This window comes from Protopterus annectens, chromosome 3.part0 (assembly GCF_019279795.1).
Source record: "Protopterus annectens isolate FY-2018-M chromosome 3.part0, PAN1.0, whole genome shotgun sequence".
Classification (NCBI taxonomy): Eukaryota; Metazoa; Chordata; order Ceratodontiformes; family Protopteridae; genus Protopterus; species Protopterus annectens.
In genome coordinates, this window is record NC_056731.1 from 999619929 (window position 1) to 999637406 (window position 17478).

Genomic DNA, 17478 nt, shown 5'->3' on the forward strand with positions numbered 1-17478 from the left:
ACAGATGACACCCCTGCACAACAACTACAGAGTCTTAGCTGCCTGGCAAACATGTCCACACATAGCGGACTTGTCAATTCACCATGTCCAACATGACATTGCTGTACCACACACACGAGGTGCACAGCTAATGGTGATGTCCTACAGCAGCAAGGGAAATGTACAGTATCTGTGGCCTGATGTGGTGTCAATGTCTGTGGAAGCTGTAGAAGTGACTACTGTCATGCTATGACACAAGCGTGATGTTCAACACATCTTATATGGTAGACGTCAGTGACACCTCCACTGGCTGTGCACAGGCTTTTAGCATGTCCAGTGTACCACATTAACTGTACAATCAGTCAACTAAGGCTATAATTGGACCATGTGTGGACAATGTGAAACAGGGAGTACACATCACATCTACTGTGTGGCTACGTATCTCTGGCCATCCCCCATGGCCATGTGTGCACATGTGTTGGACAAATGTGTGTGATGGCCATCTATAACACGTCTGTGTTGTCCCATATGACATACACCCATAGATGTCAGATATGTCACCATCCACAGGGCTATGCAGACAACAGGTTGTATGTGGGGTATGGGTTATGGGATAGTGTGACAGTATTGCAGCCAATACACTACATGTCTGGGACATGTCAGATGGCACATCACAATGTGTGCACCCACTGCAGGGACATATAACACAATGGTGACTCCTGTGGGCTGCCCATATCACAGCTCACTGTGTGGTACTGTTTGCGTACCACACGTGTTGTTCCAATGTAATGTTAACTGGCCACATGGCAAATAGATCTATGCTTTTACATGCCTGATACTGATGACAGTCTCACCTGCAACGGACTATAGGGGTGACACAGCAGTATGAACATTATCCATGACTGTATGACAGCCACAGGGTGCACTGTGCATGTTAACACATTCACGTGTATAATAGCATATAGTATGCATATGTGTGCATACACAGGGTAGCATACTGTAGTATGCAGCATGTGTGTCCACATACCATGCATACGTTGTTACATTACATAATGTACAGTGACACATGCACGTAGATGTGATATAGTAGCCATATGTGCAGTACTGACTTACCAGGAAACTCCAGGCTCATTGGTTGGGAAACACCCACCTCCACGATAGCAGCTAGTGTTTATGGATGCTGTTCTGAGAGTGTCCTCAGACTGGCCAGTAACTCCTCAGTGTGTGTGAGTGGCAGCTGGGTTGGTGGCCCACCACCTGTTCCACTTGTTCCCTGGCGATTGCAGTGGCACATTGTTTTGCATGTCGTATCAGGTCCATGCAGTGTCTGCGCACCTGCTGGTAGGTGCGGTTATGGCCACCCACATCATTCACCCTCCTGGAAGATCCTGCCACAGGTCGTCCCGCTGCTGGGCATGCTGTGGCACATGGCTGAACAACACCTTGTAGTTCTCATGGAGGTACGGGATGAGGACATCATCCTCCTGGCGGCTGTACGCTGGAAGGCGTGTACGAGGCATTATCTGTAAGACATAATGATAGTGACAGGTCACAGTTTCAGAGATGTACAGAGATACTGCTGCACATACATTTCTATGACATCTAGTACATCTGCACAGTTATCTTTGCAAATCATCATGACACTGACACGACTGACACGTTTGTGTCACACACATGTAACACCCGTTATGCATTGGATATCACCATATATGTGTGTCACCTCATTACAGTGTTCATACTCCATGTGAATGCTGTCTTGATGTGGGCATGTCTGTTTGCCTGCACTGGTGTTCTTACCTATCTGCACAGGCCTGGATGTGTCCACGGTAATGCTGTTGACCTTGATGCTGTGTATATGTCACATATCAACACAGACACAGCCTTAATGGACTTGAGCAGTGACAATGCACACATACGCATGGAAACCTGTACATGCATGTGTTTTGCCATATACATCTGCACAGCACTGTACAGCTGTTCAACATCCTACCACGGATCACCTGTGTTGCACATGTGATAGACATGGGACAATGGCTAGTCTGACGTCATTCGCAGGGATGGTTATCAACCATAGCATGTACGGGCAAGGTTTTCTAGCTGTAACCGACAGCCATTATGCCACCGCGAGGTGCATCAGTGCCACATTACTGATCCAGACAGTTGATACTACATCTACCATGCGGCCATCACACCATGTATGACTGGGATGACATGTGCAGCTTTGATGGACAGGGTTGCATGGTATGGTGGGAGTATGTCACATGTATGGCACAGGGATCTGTCCAGCATGTGGCGATGCTAGTATTAAGACGGTGGCTGTCTATGACGTATGTCTTTCAGATCAGGATATGGACATGTAGCATGTCCATCATCATGGTGTAGCAAATGTCTTTATGCAAGGTAGACAGCATGCTGCATAGTGGAGGTGAGGATTGTGAAGGCTGGTATCGCCCATCCACACATGGCCATTACCCCTTAATGGTGATATGTGATCCAATATTGGTCACCCCAGTGCTGTATATGCCTGTCCAATGATCTCCGTGCTCATGGATGGCACCCTGTCATGACATGGGTACCTCATATGACTATCTAAGGGACCTGGAGACATCACCAAGTCAGGGAGGTGTACTGCACAGCACCATCCCTTACACAGTGTCCATACTGTTGACCACAGCCTAGGTGGTAGTTAATGGGCACAGGGATGTTCACCTAGAGGTGACAATGCTGATATCATCCATCAGAATGTGCACATATGTCACACACTTCACCCACACAGCCCATTATGTATGTTGTTCACAACACTGACACAGCTATTGCTCATTGCTCATAGGTCATGGCCATTCACATCCTTACATACACAGATGCCTAACATTTGTCTGTGTGGTATGGGCTACAATGAGGGTGGAGTACAACACATTAATCCTGTTTTACTGTAGCTGGCACTGGTGTGATATGCACATGTCACTCTGGCACCTTTTGTAGTTGTGAGTCTGTCAACAGGCCACTGGTACAACACTCCTGTGACATACAAAGATATTTGTAATGAAACATCCGTACTGTCCTGTACATCTGTACTGCTAACATCTACATTGATAATGGTTCATGGACATGCAGACCATACTCAGCAGGGTTATAGTGCGGTGCCACCCATTATGACTGTCGTCACCACTTGTGGGCTGATATTATCCAACACCCTATCTGTATTGTATGTTCATGCTAAGCACTTGTTCAGAACTTGTGAGCATGTCATGAGCTACTGATTAATATAGCACCCATTCCACACCATTTCCCACAGGTACACTGGCTTTCCTCAAATTTCCAGCTTGCTTATGTTACAACAGCTGTTGTACACACGTAACTCACATATCCTGTGAGACATGGTTGTATATACAGGCATGTCCAACTGTCACGTACCAGTGCTATTGCCTGTCTATATGATGGATATGTCATACATGTTGCAATAGAGCAATTGTCTCATGTACACATTCAATGCTCACCTCCCAACATACGACACTACAGCCTGTGGGGGATGCACTTATGCAGCCCTGCTGGGGTAATGCTGTCACCAACCCTGACTGCACCTGATACTCATGTGGGGATGTGTAACATTCGCAACACACCCCACTCATCACATAGTCGCGCATGATCTCCACCACAGGCCACACATACGAGGACAACTTGTGCAGTACCTCTCCAAACTCTGTGTAGGCACCAGAGGCAGCCCCCATCACAGAACACAACATCACCAACTTATAGCCCACAGACTCATGTGTGCCCATCACATACAGCCAATAGGGTGTTATAACATACACAACACACCAGTCATAGGTGATTCTGTAGGCGGTCTCACTGCAGTTCCACACAGCAGGCTACACAAGGTGATAGTCACTTACATCTTGCTGTCGGGTAACTGGTTCTGCAACATAACCTATGCACCCATGCCACACCTCACCAGGTACGATGTGACTGTCATTCTCCATGTTAGTGTGACTGCTCTGAGATGCCACTTCACAGACTATGTGTGCAGGGACATGCAATAGCTCACCAGTCTTGTAGCCCTGAAGGTGTGGGCCAAGCCCTGGGGAGCATTATGCATTCATCCGTACCCGATACCACTGTACAACGACTGACTGTGTCACTTCAACAGTTGCCTATGCTTCTGCTGTCATTCCACAGGCATCTGGTATCTGTCCGCTTTGACTGACCTGATCAAACACAATGCTTTGGCACAGATGACGTGCACCTGTCAGCCCTGGGAGTACAGATCACATGTAAGGCTCTTGCTGCTTCTATACTGCCTGTCTTGCAGAGTTTCCAATAACAGTCACCGGCAGAACAGGGACTGGCAAGCAAGACATGGGGTCATGTGACACAATGCTTGCATCTTCCTCTGTGATGCACGCAGGCAAGGCACACCTCATAATGCACCACTTCAATATCTCTGCAGTGACTGGGACCTGCCTCTAGGCTCTGCAGAGCACACCTGCAATGACAGGTTATAGACAGACCATACCTTTCAGGCACATACCTGGACCGGCACACCCACGGCTGAGGTGTTCCCATATCCCACTATGTTGTACACACATCCTGGCTAGTTACTTAGCACAATGCATCAGAGGTGCTCCATGTGCAACTAACTGTGTCTGGAACCGCTATACACATTGTAACATGCTACAGATTCAGCAACATACCCCACGGTTACCAGACCTCATTTGTTGGTGTACTGGACAGTAAGGCTCAGACAGCTACTACTGATGTGTGACTGACACTACCCCACACTTAACTGGGATAGCCACTCATGTACCGACACATCCGTGAGTCATAACCTCCACTCGACTGGATCAACCCATACACACCACCTCCAAGACCAACATTATCCTTGACATGAACACTACCAACATGTGACTGGTGTTCCACACCTGGGGTTATCCCCTCATTGGTGGATTCTGAACATATGCTAATCACCCTTGTTAGCCACATCCCGGCACCACACCCTTCATGGCACAGTACATGAGTACTACATCACCTACTACAGACATCTTATGACAGCGGTAGTTAATGTCATGACACCCGTGCAGATGGACAATGCACATACAAATGCTGAAACATACCCCAGTGCACTTCATTAGCACATACACGACTGCATGGATCATGCTATTCCACACAGAGCCATGATGGTACACACCAGATAACAGACACCACTCTGGTGGTCAAGTTCCATGGACTTAATTTACAACAACAGGTGGAGGCTGTTGCACAGTGGTGTACAATCCCATGGGTGGGGTAGCTCACTGGTCAGCCTCGGTAGGGCCATGGGATCCCTCATCACACACTCCAAGACTAGCTACATAAACATTACTGCGACACATTCCGGGGTATACCACAAGGCATTATGGTGGTATGTCAGTAGTCAATGGCAATACCCACATCTGCTCTCACATACAACAGTCACTCAGGAACATTACAGACCCAGGTGATGATGGCAACATGCTGGCGGATGGCTTCAATGCTAACATTACACCCTCTCACTCACTACAGGGCCACAATCCATGCAGGAACATTGTGGTGTCCCTGCGGTCACACCTGCACTCTATATGTCCTGGGACACTGGCCCCATGTCACCTTCCAAAGTCCCAGGCTGTGATGCCCACAAACCTCTGAACGACATGTCTCCCCACTAGGCCACCATATTCAGTAATAGCCTTGTATCAGACATTGTGGCCCCTGAATGGCACACAGCAACAGTTATCACACTCCCCACAGGTGGCGCCAGAATGCACAAGTGGGACTATAGTCCTACACACCTGACTGGACTGTTCTGCATGGCTATGAGGCACATCATCATGGACATCATTCACAGAGACTTTGTTGGGCTCCGGTCCTTTGATGCCACCCGGGTTGGACTTGTTAGTGCCAGGGCATGGCCCCTACACCGGGTGGACACCTTTCATACAGTTACCAGGGTAGTTGATGACTGTACGGGGGTCCACACATCCTACATTGTCCTCTTATTGCCATTCAGCACTGTTCTCCATTCTGGTATTGACAACATACACATCCACCTGCACATCGTACCCTATGTCTCAGGATGTTATGTAACGTGGCTCATGGACAGGACACACACAATGAGGGTAGCATACCATAGTACCTACTGCATTTTAGTTACACTTGGCATACCGCAGTCCTCAGTCATAGGGCCCCTCATGTTCAGTATATGCTTCCCTGAGATACAAGCTAGCACAGAGGGACTTTCCCTGCCTAGCTTTCCAAACCCCTGCATACAAAGTGCCATGATTGATCCACCAGCTGATACTGACTCCATCCATATGGGTGTCACTGTGACAGATACCTGATATGAATATCATGGCCTCAAGCTGCATGACACAAGGTGCACGAACATCACCTTTGCATTACACCATTCACCCACTATCTATCACATAGGTGGTAGTCCCCTACATACATGTCACATTGTACGTATTCAGAGTATACACGTATGTCGCACTCACTCCTGTGGTTACCATATTGCCACTGTGGCTTGGATATCCTTCTACGTGGCCACACTTATCTGTACTGAGTGTGTAGCTGGTACATAGGCACCCATTGTACCTCTGAACTCCAGACTTCTACACACATTCAAGGGTACACCACCCCGTTTAGGGTGTACCTTACACAACAGCTACAGCTTTACATACCACAATATTAACAAGCCATGACGTTTATTGAGCTCCGTCAGTTAAAGTATGCGGCTGAACTACGGACACCACGTCTGTACACATTTGCATACTACATACTCAGGGGTGACCTCTGCTGAACAGACAGGGCCCATGTCCACAACAATATTAATGGATATACTCCACATACGCGACATAAGCAAAAGCCACTGTGAGCAACATGCTCATGGATATGTGCACACACGCAACGATGAGTGGGATGTGCTTGAGGGTTACATTCCCAAATTGGACACTCACCATGCTTTGGAATATGAGTCCTATGTACATCACGCAGGGACACTCAGTAGCACTGTTCATGTGATACCTCACTTGGTGGTTGGGAGACACATGTACACAAGGGATCACTGCAGTGGCTGTACTGTGCAGAGGTGCAGGTAACACATGGCTCTGCTGTTCACAAGACACTACCCTAGAGAGGTGCCACTTGTGTGAACACTGTAGTTGTGCTTACACATAGACTTGCCAGACTGCATAGTACCCCACTAAGAACCTGTGAAGCTATTACATGTCCTTTGTGCATGGTTACTTAGTAGCCCTTCCATTTAGATTAGCTATCATGCTATTACAATGTCCCATGCCTACAAGCCATATGTATCCTGTTATTGTACATGCCAATAGACGATACCTTTGGTATGCATGATATGCCTGTTATGCTGAAGAGAATATCTGACATATCTACCTACAATACTATACATTACACATATCCCATAATGCAAAGCATACTTGCACAGTGGGACCACCTTAGACATGTCATTGTCGTTATATGCCCATACACATGCCTACTGTGACAGTTATATCAACATATACTATCCCCTGCTATGGCACGTACTTGTTGGACATACCCTACCACTGACGGCGGGTTGTATGGAATTGTTCTTTTAAAGTCCTCATGTAGCATCCCTTGTGGTGTCTGTGATGTGTACCTTGTGGCCCACTGCTAGACACACAGTTTCTACAAGCGTTAGTATGCTCAGCAAGGCATCACTACATAAATACCTTTTCCCACTTTATGCATTGCGGACACTTTTAATTAATGCAAACCAGGCTATACATACACTAAATAATTAATACAAAACATGCTATACATAAACTTACATACCGAGTGCTCTACATACCTTGTTATTGTTCCGGACTTTCGTCTCTATTTCTCTTACACTGCTTAAACAGGTATATGGTATGAGCATACGGTATGAATGTCTGGCAAGTCATCCTTATATACGTCGATACCTGTAACGTGGTTTCCTGCCGCCAATTGGTGTTCCTGAGTGACTAATTACTTGCACATCAGCTGTGCAGCTACTCCATATCCCAATTATGTGGCAACAGTAGGGTATAATTGAAATCTCCACTTGGGCGTTGCCCATTTGCCCTACCTTCGGGGAGACGGTCTGTATTGTGTTTTGTGGTGTGTAATTGCAACTGCTATGTGTAGAGACAAGTATACTTTGGATTCATGCCCCCCGTGGATTGTGTGTGTCAGCTAGAGTATGTGGTTCAACATGTGGGTGTACCTGTCATCCCAACTATCTGATAACGGACTATTGCAAACAAAACCTGTAACATCGCCATCTGTTCCATTATACAATGGCTACAATTTTGCATGGCACTTTTAATTGTGTCTCTCACAAGGTATGTTGACGGTTCTGCAGATGTAATTGACTGACTGGATGTTTGTGCTGTAATTACAGTCTGTATTGCTATAGTTTCTAGTGGGGGGATGTCGGTGGGTGTACGTAGCATATACAGGTTTGTGGGGCTTGCATTTCTACATATTCCATATATATGTGTGTGGGCTCCATCCCTAATTAAAGAGCTATCAGTTAGTAGACTTATGTTACGGGATTTTATATTGGGCCATTGTTAATTGGTTTCTATATAGTATGCAGGTGAGATTGATACTTCCATACCTCCAGAATTGCAGCGATATGTAAAGGGATATGTCTAAATGACAGCTATCCTGTGTATTTCTGTCCCAGATATTTGCAGTCATTGCAGTTGTGTTGGTAACAGAACCTCTTTGCCATGGGTTGCCACCTTTTCATATGGCCATTGTTGGACACTTGCGGGACATACAGCGGTGTTTACAGGCCGACACATAGCCATGGTCAGTACACAGGATAGCACATACCTTTATCCTCAATACATACCTATTGTTGTGGGACTTTGGCTACTTATCATATTGCATGTAACATTTACGTTTCTTATATACAGGCATAACTATTTAATGCAACTATTACATAATATATGGGACATAATAATGTCCTACAATCTCAGACATTTGCCCTTTGTAATGTTTTATGTCAGGACACACCTGCCCAGGGAGGGGCTGTCCCTCCTAATGTGGGACAAGTGGTAACTGTATGCCTACGGCTAGCTATACCCACACCTACCATAATGATCTACCTCTGAGTTGGCACTAACAGACACACAATGCAGACACACACACATTACAGTCACATAGAAAAGCACACGGCACCCTCAACACACACATACACAGACTATGGCACTCACAAACACAGTTGAACACAGTACCTACGTGGACTGCAACACCGGCAGTGGTAACTAAATGTCCCTTCATATAGTCATGCTATTACTCGCGGTTGTACTGTTCCGGTACTGTGTTCTTCCGGTCTTTCAGCCTTGTGGTTATGCATGTCGGTATGTTACACATTCCATAGTTGACGGTATCCTATTTATTTGTACCTCCAAGGTGTTATGAATGTCATTGACCTATCTATATATATTTGCAGATATCGTTGAATCCGTATATATCAACATATATCACTCTATCGCCCTTTCTATCTGTATTATATATATATATATATGTGTGTGTATATATATATATATATATATATATATATATATATATATATATATCTGACAGGAAAAGTGACAGGCAAGCTACACCTTTCATTGTGTACTTGTCGGTGTATACTGTTTCCTGGACTCCGCACGTTTGTGTCTGTACCTGTCACATTACACACCTGCCGTAGGTTACGGTTACCAGCTGTCCCACTTTGCGAGGGACAGTCCCTCTTTGGGCAGTTGTGTCCTGCAAAATATTTGTAAATATGGCAAATGTCCTGAGATTTTAGGACATACTTATTTTCTATAGTTTATGTAATAGTTGCATAAAACAGTTATTCTGTATCTGAACCACCTATATGTTATAGAAACAGAATAAGTAAGTAAACATTACAAGAATAAGCTTTTATCTAGGCAAAACAGTGAAGTTCTGATTTTTGTACTGGCCAGGTGTATGTGTCGGCCTGCAGACATCTGACGTATGTCCCACATTGGTCATTTGAAGAGGTGGCAACCCTACCATATGTACATCTTGGCTAGCAATAGTGTTAGGTGATTGTATACATGATTGAGTGTTCTACTCCTGGCAGTGGTTGTTTTACCCTTCAGAGCAGGCACTATTACTACAGGGGTGAATAATGCTGGTTTCACCTGTTCTGGACATCATTGACCATGATCTGCGCGATATTCGGAGACGCTTATCCCTGTTTCGCGTATATCCATATAGTCATATTTAAACATCGCTTACCAGCAGTGGGCAACGCATATTCCCGCTAACGTGTGCTAAACATGATCTGATGACCTGCACCCAACATGCATTACTCGTGCCTTCGGGATTACGTTACATCCCTTGCAAGACGTGGGACCGGGAACATCATGACGGTCACTGCATTTAACACTTGCACATCTGGGATTTGTACACGTGTTATGTCATTTTGTATGTGGAGTATACTATGGCTGTTACTCCATACTGCACTTACATGGGTAACTCAGTTAGTTTACATATTGATGAGTCCAGTTAATGGTATGTCCATGTGATGTTTACTGGATGTGCTCCGGCATTGGGTATGTATATCACAGTGAGCCACACACGATACTGTGCTACACCTTCCAACGACCGTAGGTGGAGCATGCTGGGGTGACAAATACCTGTCATGGGTACACCTCATGCCTTGACACAACATCCATGATTACATTATGTGGAGCCCCTCATTAACGCAGCAGGGACTCCGTGCTGAGTGTGTGCAGAACAGTGCTTACACACATGTGCTCCCGCAATTGCCTCTGCTCCACTAAGCGACAGTTGGGTACTCGATGTTGTGGCGACAGCAGACACTGTTTGCCCCATTTGGTGTATGGCCACTGACAATCAGCCGTATACCTACTGATGTAGCTGGGAACCTATACACACAGCACCACCATATGCTGATAGGCGCATGTACTGTTCAGGTGTTGACATTCCATGTTCCAATAGCTGTTATGTGTATAATGTTTGAGGGCTGCCTATGTAGGATTCACACAGTGGGCCACCTATACATTACAGTTTACAGGTGGTCGTGTTTGTGTGCCATCCATTTTACTGTGTGTGCAGGTGGAGAGGTGTGTCAGTCCGTAGGGGCCTACACTGTCAGAGTATGTGCTATACTTTCCCTCTTTGCCAAGGCGTAGGCATATTGGGCACACCTCCGTCTGCCTACTGGGGCTGGCACAGTGTGTTCGTGGTCTGAATCCCTCTATGCCTGTGATGGCCTTGGCAATTGCGGTGGGCTATGAGGGCCTTCACAATTTTGTCCCTGCTGCAGCTATTTCTCCAGGATCATATTATGTAGCATGGCACATACTATGACGATGTGGGCACACATGCCTGGAGAGTACTGGAAGGCTTCACCAGATGTGTCCAAGCACCGGAACCATGATTTCAGCATCCCGAACACACTCTCTATAATGATTCTGGTTTGTGTGTGTGCCTCATTATGGCGTTCTTGCATGGGTGTGTATGCATTTCTGATGGGAGTCATCATCCATGGCTCCAGTGCATAGCCAGCATCCCCCACAAGGCGGCCATGTGGGATGTCCCCCCTGACAAATACCTGATACAGCTGTGAGGCATGCTGGATATGGGAGTCATGGTAGCTTCCAGGGCTGCCAGCACACACATCCATGATAATGCCCGGGAGATTGCACACGACCTGGCAGTTGATGGAGTGGAATCCCTTGCGGTTTATGTAGCGCCTACCATGCTCACCGGGTGGTAACTTGATTTGTATGTGCGTGCAGTGTATCGCACCCAGTACCTCCGGGTAGTGTGCCACATGGTGGAGGTGACGCATATTGCTGGCCAACTCCTCCTGAGTTCGGGGGAAGTATATATGCTCATTGGCATGTGGTAACATGGCATCCAGGAACTGGTGTAGTACCCTGGATGCTGATGCCTGTGAGATCCCCATTATATCTCCAGTTGGCCTTTGAAAGATACCTGTGGCTAGTATTCGCAAGCTTACACATACCTTTGTGTCCACTGGGATGGGTTCCCCTCTGTTGTTTCTGGTTCTCAGGCATGACCGGCACAGCTCCACTATTTGCTGTAAGATGTCCCTGTCCACCCTGTAACGCTCTACTATCTCCAGATCATGTAGCCCCTGGTAGGTTACCCTAGGTCTGAACACTCTTCTCCTCCTCTGGGGCCTACGGTGGTTGTCGGCATCATCCTCCACAACACCGTCAGTCTCTCACACATGCTGATGAATCACAGCTATGGCAGCTTCCAACATGTACATTTTAAAAGTTCCCCATGTGTTTACACCTATGGTGCAGTGTTTGGGAATACACAGGTGTGTGTAGGGTGCTTTCACACTTTATACTATTGTGCTGTGAACACCGATGATGTCATAGGGTGTGTATGCACGATCGTAGCTACAGGGTATCTTATGTGTTTTACTACCGAAACTACTATTGTGGTGCCTTTGGAGTTGAATTACATTTGGCTGCCGTGGATTACCTCTTGACCTTCCCTTTACATTTCTGCACATTCCACCTACCATTTTCTGGCATGCATCCAGCAGCCTGCTTTCATTTGTACTTTCCTAGACCTGGCTTATCTTGCGTAATGTGTGCTATTGCCGGTCTACTGTTAGTTTGCTTTGCTCTGCTATGACAGATCTCCTATCTTTGCAATCCAATGTCTCCCCTATCCTGTTTTTCAGGTTTCTGCGAGCAGACTTGTCAGCTGCCGTCGATTGGCTGACGTGAGTTGATTGGTGTTAATTGCTCAGTAGTACTCCAATTACCCTACTTCGGCATTTCCTTCTTTTCTTCCCCCGACCTTCCTGTTTGTGCTATTGTTCGCGGTGCGTGCATCCGCTTACTGGGTTTCAGGCACGTTTTCATCCCCGTACACATGCGCTTTCGGGCACCATGTGTGCTCTCAGCTAAATGATTCTATACCTTCCTCCCCACCCCTGTCCTGCAGCTTTACTTAGCAACGGCCAGGCCAGATTTGCATTGCTTCAATATACTTACTGCTGCGGTGGCACACCCCTCTGCTGATGTCATGTATCTCCTCTGAGCCACTCCACAGTGTTATAGCACTGTGCCATATGGTACATCCTTCATCCGGCGGGACGTTTGCGATTCAGTATTACCTGCCTCATTTGCATGGCATTGACTACTAATTCATAGTTACCGTGCCGAACACTGTCGCAGGCCCTTAGCAACCCTTGCACCTTGGTTGTGGTGTTCCATGCCTACCATTGTGTATTATGGTGAAAACCTGATTTGTATTACATTGCAATTTTATGCATTTTTATATATTTTCTTTATGTTCCTGTTTGCGCACACATGCCCTGCGGTTGTACTGTGGGTTACTGTGGACATGACATTAAATGTTGTTTTTTAGATGTTGGGCATCTTTTCTTATGCCATTGGCTGTGTATTTAGCCATTGGCATATGTTAACTTTGTAATACATGAGTCTGGTCCGCTTCCATAGCTCCGATGTTCTGTTTGGGAAAATGTAAACAGTGTTTTTTGGTTTACATTTCCGTGTACTTACGCTACACCTGCACCACTTCATGAATCGCTATCTGCCTTCATTTGCATGGTGCTACACTGTGCAGTGGGTGATTAGCATACCTATGCTGAGGGCTGCGTAGTTCTGGCATACGCCAGTAGTGCACATGGAATTGGATCGTACCTGAATCGCTCGATGGCCATATTTGGCATTATTCCACCTACACTACGCCTGCGCCTGGCGCAAGCTTCATGAATACCGGGGGTATGTTTTTAAGGTGTATAGCTGTTGATGTCTACAGCAGGTAAGTACTGTGGAACTATGGAAGGTGAGTGTATGTGTGTGTGTGTGTGTGTGTGTGTGTGTGTGTGTGTGTGTGTGTGTGTGTGTGTGTGTGTGTGTGTGTGTGTGAGTGTGTGTGTGCGTGCGTGTGTGCGTGTGTGTGTGTGTGTGTGTGTGTGTGTGTGTGTGTGTGTGTGTGTGTGTGTGTGTGCGTGTGTGTGTGCATGTGTTGTGTGTGTGTGTGTGTGTGTGCGCATATGCGTGTGTGTGTGCATATATGTGTGTGTGTGCATGTGTGTGTGCATATGTGTGTGTGTTTGTGTGCGCACGTGTGTGCATGTGTGTGTGCATATGTGTGTGTGTCTCTGTGTGTGTGTGCATATGTGTGTGTGTGTGTGCATATGTGAATGTGTTTGTGTGCGCATGTGTGTGCGTGTGTGTGTGCATATGTGTGTGTGTCTGTGTGTGTGTGTGTGTGTGTGTGTGTGTGTGTGTGTGTGTGTGTGTGTGTGTGTGTGTGTGTGCATATGTGTGTGTGTGTATATGTGTGTGTGTTTGTGTGTGTGCATATGTGTGTGTGTATGTGTGTGCGTGTGTGTGTGTGTGTCTGATTGAGCACCTATATGCAGGGCCAGCCCTAGGCGAACTGGCAGTGACCCTTCACACATCTCCTGATGTCACATGACTGACCCCCCATTCTAGCCTACCCACACGTTTTCCCACATTTTGCTTACTCTTCATTTTTCCCCTGCATTTAGTCATTCATTCAAGAGATTCTAACTAGGCAAAACTGTACTCTGATAACTGTGTAGGAAATAATTGCATTCAGCAGGGGGTGTTGGAATCGCAACTTCCAGATGCCATGAGGTTTCTAGATGTTCTGAAGTGCATTTTTGAGGGTTTTTTTTAACAACTATCTTATCTAATGAAGACCTCAAAAAAATCATGATTAAGACAAGAAATTTAGTATTACTCTTCAACTTTTTATTTTCCTCACAAAGTAATGGACCAAGACTACATTGTAATAACTGTGGAGAAAATAATAGTACCAAGCCAGGCGACTGGATTTACTAGGTCCCCAGAAGCCATGGGAGTTCTGCGTGTTCTGAGGTACATTTTAGAGGTTTTTCCAACGTTTTAATCCAATTATAGCCTAAAAAATCATGAGTAGGAAAGAAATTCAGTATTACTTTTTTTTATTTCAAGGAAGAACTACATCGTATCCAAGGCTTAATTCTCAAAGCTGAAAAGCACACAAAGTAGCCTTTCACAATAAACTGAGAGATAAATGTTTGTGAGGATACACAAATCATCTGAGTTTTTTATCTAATAAATTATATGTGGGAACAGAACCTGCCTCCCTACCACCTTCAAAAAACAAAACAAACAAAAAGAGATTGTTATATTTGTGTATCCTCATCTGCTATTAGATTGAAATGAGAATTAAGGTGCAAATGGCCACAATAATATATTTCAAGTTAACGCTGTCAAACATATACACAGCATGTCTTCTCACCTCTATCTCCAAAAGACAGCTACAGTCTGTGTACACCTCTGATGTCAGACTAGGACAAAACTGGAAAAAAAAATGTAACATAATATATTCCAACCTGTCAGACATGGTTCTAACTTTCCTTGGTTCCATCTTTACATGTACAGTGAGGTATATTTCCACCAAGCCAATACCTTCTTTGTGTGGAATACTAGGATACAAGGCTACAGTGCCAAGGGTAACAAGTAAAAAACAACTGCAAGGAATAGTAACAGAATCTGTGGATTCCTAATAATGCAGGCATGTTCTCATGTATTCATTTTATTTGCTGTAAATACATTTTAGTAGGAGATCACCTCTTTGTGTCAGCATGGAGTTTTACCATAAAGTTTAAAAAAGTATTCAGTTATACTTCCACTTGTATTGTTTACATTGGGATTTGGTCATACTGTGGATCATTCTACACTGGCAAGACTATTTGTAAGCTTAGTGACAGAATAAAGGAACATTGCAGAGCTATTAGAATCTCTGACTTTAAAAACACTTTAGCCAAGAATAGCTCAGTTTGTTCCCCTTTTTCATGTTTTAATTTTTCTGTTCATGAGAAAGCTGTTGTGCATTTTGGTGGCAGTAATAACTTGCTTGAGGTTAAGGAACTACAGTGGCAAGTCAGGCTGCATGCTGACACGCCCACCTGGACTGAATGGTAATTTAAACATAAAATATTTACTCGAATTCGATAGCTCATGACATCCATATTGTGAGTGTAGCCTTCTCTCTCGTATTTTAGGATGTTTACTTTTGAATTTTCAATCACTCATATTTGAATACAGAAAGATTTCTGATGAAGTTTGATAAATAAAGAACGAAAGCACTCAAATCAGAAATTTGTTTTTCTAGTTCTTTTTCCTTCCTTCGTTTGAGTTTTTTTATTTTATATACTGTTCAGTAGCACCTCTTAGATAGTTTTATCATACTATATATATATATATATATATATATATATATATATATATATATGGGTCTATATGACTTGGTTGACAGTTCATATGATCGACTGTTTATTTGGTCAACAGTTCATTTGATCGACAAGCATTTGCCCCCTTCCCCAATGTTGTGTGACACTGGAGTTGATATATATAGTTAGGGGGGGTGTGGGGGGCGAAGCCCCCCCACCTAAAATGCTTGTCGATCAAATGAACTGTCGACCAAATAAACAGTCGATCATATGAACTGTTGACCAAGTCATATAGACCCATATATATATATATATATATATATATATATATATATATATATATATATATATATATATATATATATATATATATGGGTCTACCTGAAAACACTGACACGCAAAACACCGACAATGAGATAACCGACACCACAAAACCGAAAGTTCAAAAACACGAAACTTCACATGCCCGACAAACCACAATCCCGACAATCAAAAAAACAAAACAAATACCTTTTCCGTAAAATACACACACAACACAAGCACACCAAAAACCTTGAAAACCTACACTAAACCTTACATACACAACTATCTATGCAATAACCTTAACCCAAACCCTAACCCTAAGGTCCGTCACTATCGCACACTCATCTAACCTGCACCCTAACCCTAACTCACTTAACCCGCCCCTAACCCTAAAGTCTGTCACTATCACACACTTACCTTACCCACACCCTAACCCTAACTCACTTAACCCGCCACTAACCCTAAAGTCTGTCACTATCGCACACTTACCTTACCCACACCCTAACCCTAACTCACTTAACCCGCACCTAACCTTAAAGTCTGTCACTATCGCACACTTACCTTACCTGCACCCTGACCCTAACGTCCGTCACTATCACACACTTACTTTAACATGTCGGTGTTTTCAGCGTCGGGATTTTCAATCGTCGGTCATCTCCGTTGTCGATCTTCCGGTGTCAGTTATCTCGTTGTCGGCATTGTCAGCGTTCGGTGTTTTCAGGTAGACCTATATATATATATATATATATATATATATATATATATATATATATATATATATATATAGGGCTACTTTCTTTTATTGAACTCATGTCAGCGAAAGTGCAGGTTACCGAAAACGCAACTTTACTTAAGCAAAGTCTAAAAATAAGCACTAAAAATACTTTTGCAAGGGAGCAAGCCCCCCTGCACCCCTCATG